Raw genomic sequence first — 4,740 nt, forward strand, 5'->3', positions numbered from 1 at the left:
GAGTAGCCCCCGAGTCTAGGTACGGATGCTCATAGTCCGTGCATAGACTCAAGTTGTACCACTCGAGTATTTTCTTCTGCCGATGTTTTCCACAGATTTTCATAGGTCATCCGATATGTTTTCTTTATGCAAAGGATAATGAGTAACGTGCCCAACTGTTGTTTGGTTAACTGCCGATGGCAAAACAACGTTACCCTACACAGAATCAAGTCCCCGGGCATGATCCTGGAGTGCAAAAAACTTCTATAGGGTGTGCATCACGCGCTCCCGATGGGAGTAATAGCCCCCGAGTATCTAAGCGCGAGCACTTGCAACCGAGTGCAGACTCAAACCTTCTTCCTTCGACTGCTCATTCTGTCGAGTCTTCATTTTATCGGGTGCGCGTCAGCGCTCCCGATGGGAGTAGCCCCCGAGTCTAGGTACGGATGTTTGCAGCCGGGCGTAGACTCAAGTCCTTCATCCGATAGCTTTTCTTTTTTCCTTCGAATGCTTCAAGTTTTTCTTTATGACGTCATTGTTGACGTGTGTCGTCTGTGACCTGATTGACAAGACTTGACCTGACGGGCCCACCCTAGTTCTGCGCAGGCAGTTTTTAGGGCTTGATCAATGCACGCGTGGCGATCGAGGTGCCTCCTCGATTTTCGCACGACGTGGGAATAATGGGCCGCCGGTTTTACTCCTTATTCAGGCGCCACGTGTACAGCCAGATCTGCCCCACTCCCCACGACTCTTTGGGGAGCTGTGGCCACGATTGGGCACAAATTCTTACGGGATAAATAGGGAGTCTCTCCTCTTTTTTATCTTTTACCTCGCTATCGCTCATCTTCTTCCTCAAGCCCCCTTGTTCCTCTCGCCTCTTCGAGCAGGAGCTCCGTTCACCATGGGCAAGAAGAAGAGTGGCAGCACCTCGGAGGCGGTCAAAGTCAGCCGCGATTGGAGCGCCTCCGCCATTTCCAGCCGCGACATCAACAAGCTTTGCGCCCTCGGCTTCATCTCCGCATCTGAGGAAGACATTCGTCTCCCAGGTCCAGTTACTCGCCCAAAACCTCCGAAGGGTTTCACCATTATGTTTGCTGCTTTCCTGTTTCGTGGTCTTTCTCTTCCGGCACACGAGTTTCTTCGCTCCCTCCTTTTCTTCTATGGGATTCAGCTCTGGCAGCTGACCCCAAATTCCATCCTTCATCTTTCCATATTTATCACCGTCTGCGAGGCTTTCCTCGGCATTGAGCCTCACTGGGGCCTGATACGTCTCCGACGTATCGATAATTTCTTATGTTCTATGCCATATTATTGATGATACCTACATGTTTTATGCACACTTTATGTCATATTCGTGCATTTTCTGGAACTAACCTATTAACAAGATGCCGAAGTGCCGGTTCTCGTTTTCCGCTGTTTTTGGTTTCAGAAATCCTAGTAACGAAATATTCTCGGAATTGGACGAAACGAAGACCCAGGGGCCTATTTTTCCACGGAGCTTCCAGAAGACCGAAGAACATACGAAGTGGGGCCACGAGGTGGCGACACCACATGGCGGCGCGGCCAAGGGGGGGCCCGCGCCGCCCTATGGTGTGGGCCCCTCGTCTGGCCCCCGACTCTCCCTTCCGCCTACTTAAAGCCTCCGTCGCGAAACCCCCGAGGCGAAAACCACGATACGGAAAACCTTCCCGAGCCGCCGCCATCGCGAAGCCAAGATCCGGGGGACAGGGAGTCTCCGTTCCGGCACCCTGCCGGAGCGGGGAAGTGCCCCCGAAGGCTTCTCCATCGACACCGCTGCCATCTCCACCGCCATCTTCATCACCGCTGCTGCTCCCATGAGGAGGGAGTAGTTCTCCATCGAGGCTCGGGGCTGTACCGGTAGCTATGTGGTTCATCTCTCTCCTATGTGCTTCAATACAATAATCTCATGAGCTGCCTTACATGATTGAGATTCATATGATAATGCTTGTAATCTAGATGTCATTATGCTAGTCAAGTGAGTTTTACCTATGTGATCTCCGGAGACTCCTTGTCCCACGTGTGTAAAGGTGACAAGTGTGTGCACCGTGTGGGTCTCTTAGGCTATATTTCACAGAATACTTATTCACTCGTTGAATGGCATAGTGAGGTGCTTATTTATATCTCTTTATGATTGCAATATGTTTTGTATCACAATTTATCTATGTGCTACTCTAGTGATATGTTATTAAAGTAGTTTTATTCCTCCCCGCACGTGTGCAAAGGTGACAAGTGTGTGCACCGTGTTAGTACTTGGTTTATGCTATGATCATGATCTCTTGTAGATTGCGAAGTTAATTATTGCTATGATAATATTGATGTGATCTATTCCTCCTACATATGCATGAAGGTGACGAGTGTGCATGCTATGCTAGTACTTGGTTTAGTCTTTTGATCTATCTTACACTAAAGGTTACTAAAATATGAGCATTATTGTGGAGCTTGTTAACTCCGGCATTGAGGGTTCGTGTAATCCTACGCAATGTGTTCATCATCCAACAAAAGTGTAGAGTATGCATTTATCTATTCTCGTTATGTGATCAATGTTGAGAGTGTCCACTAGTGAAAGTCTAATCCCTAGGCCTTGTTCCTAAATATCGCTATCGCCGCTTGTTTACTGTTTTACTCACGTTACTATCGCTGCGTTACTACCGCTTGTTTACTCGTTCTGGGCAAAGCACTTTTCTCGGTGCCGTTGCTACTACTTATTCATACCACCTGTATTTCACTATCTCTTCGCCGAACTAGTGCACCTATTAGGTGTGTTGGGGACACAAGAGACTTCTTGCTTTGTGGTTGCAGGGTTGCATGAGAGGGATATCTTTGACCTCTTCCTCCCCGAGATCGATAAACCTTGGGTAATCCACTTAAGGGAAACTTGCTTCGTTCTACAAACCTCTCGCTCTTGGAGGCCCAACACTGTCTACAAGAATAGAAGCTCCCGTAGACATCAAGCACTTTTCCGGCGCTCGTTGCTCGGGAGGAAAGGTAAAAAGGCACTCATACTCCGGTTCCGTGTAACAAGCATTTTCTCGGCGCCATTGTGTTTGTGCTCGAAGCTATTTCCTTTAGATCCTGCAATTGCATCTTTTTGTTTCTTGTTTACACTAGTTTGGCATAATGGACAACAATGAGCTTCTTATTCTATTTCCTGATTTAAAACATGGATTGTTTGATGCGAAAATTAAAAAACCTATGAAATCTTATTTGCATGCCGGTAGTAATATTAGTATGAACGCTTTGAACACCATTGTTGATAATAATGTAGAAAGTTCTAAGCTTGGGGAAGCTGGTTTTCATGATCTTTTTAGTCCCCCAAGCATTGAGGAGAAAATTTTCTTTGATGATACTTTGCCTCCCATATGTGATGATTATAATGATAGTGGTCTTTTGGTACAACCTACTATGGAGAGTAAATTTTATTGTGATTATACTATGCCTCCTACACTTGATGAGAATAATAATGATAGCTACTTTGTTGAATTTGCTCCCACTATTACTAATAAAATTGATTATGCCTATGTGGAGAGTAATAATTTTATGCATGAGACTCATGATAAGAATGCTTTATGTGATAGTTATATTGTTGAGTTTGCTCATGTTGCTACTGAAAGTTATTATGAGAGAGGAAAATATGGTTGTAGAAATTTTCATGTTACTAAAATGCCTCTCTATGTGCTGAAATTTTTGAAGCTACACTTGTTCTATCTTCCTATGCTTGTCACTTTGCTCCTCATGAACTTGTTTATTTACAAGATTCCTATGCATAGGAAGCATGTTAGATTTAAATTTGTTTTGAATTTGCCTCTTGATGCTCTCTTTTGCTTCAAATACTATTTCTTGCGAGTGCATCATTAAAACTGCTGAGCCCATCTTAACAGCTATAAAGAAAGAACTTCTTGGGAGATAACCCATGTGTTATTTTGCTACAGTACTTTGTTTTATATTTGTGTCTTGGAAGTTGTTTACTACTGTAGCAACCTCTCCTTATCTTAGTTTTATGTTTTGTTGTGCCAAGTAAAGTCTTTGATAGTAAAGTAAATACTAGATTTGGATTATTGCGCTAGTTCCAGATTTCTTTGCTGGCACGAATCTGGGTCTAATTCTCCGTAGGTAACTCAGAAAATTATGCCAATTTACGTGAGTGATCCTCAGATATGTACGCAACTTTCATTCAATTTGGGCATTTTCATTTGAGCAAGTCTGGTGCCCTTTTAAAATTCGTCTTTACGGATCTGTTCTGTTTTGACAGATTCTGCCTTTTATTTCGCATTGCTTCTTTCGCTGTGTTGGGTGGATTTCTTTGTTCCATTACCTTCCAAGTAGCTTTGAGCAATGTCCAGAAGTGTTAAGAATGATTGTGTCACCTCTGAACATGTGAGTTTTTGATTATGCACTAACCCTCTAATGAGTTTGTTTCGAGTTTGGTGTGGAGGAAGTTTTCAAGGGTCAAGAGAGGAGGATGATATACTATGATCAAGGAGAGTGAAAGCTCTAAGCTTGGGGATGCCCCGGTGGTTCACCCCTGCATATTCTAAGAAGACTCAAGCGTCTAAGCTTGGGGATGCCCAAGGCATCCCCTTCTTCATCGACAAATTATCAGGTTCCTTCTCTTGAAACTATATTTTTATTCCGTCACATCTTATGCACTTTGCTTGGAGCGTCTGTGTGCTTTTGTTTTTGTTTTTGTTTGAATAAATTCTTGTGTGGGAGAAAGACACGCTCCGCTGTTTCATATGAACA

The sequence above is a fragment of the Lolium rigidum genome, chromosome 5 (genome assembly GCF_022539505.1).
Source record: "Lolium rigidum isolate FL_2022 chromosome 5, APGP_CSIRO_Lrig_0.1, whole genome shotgun sequence".
Lineage (NCBI taxonomy): Eukaryota > Viridiplantae > Streptophyta > Magnoliopsida > Poales > Poaceae > Lolium > Lolium rigidum.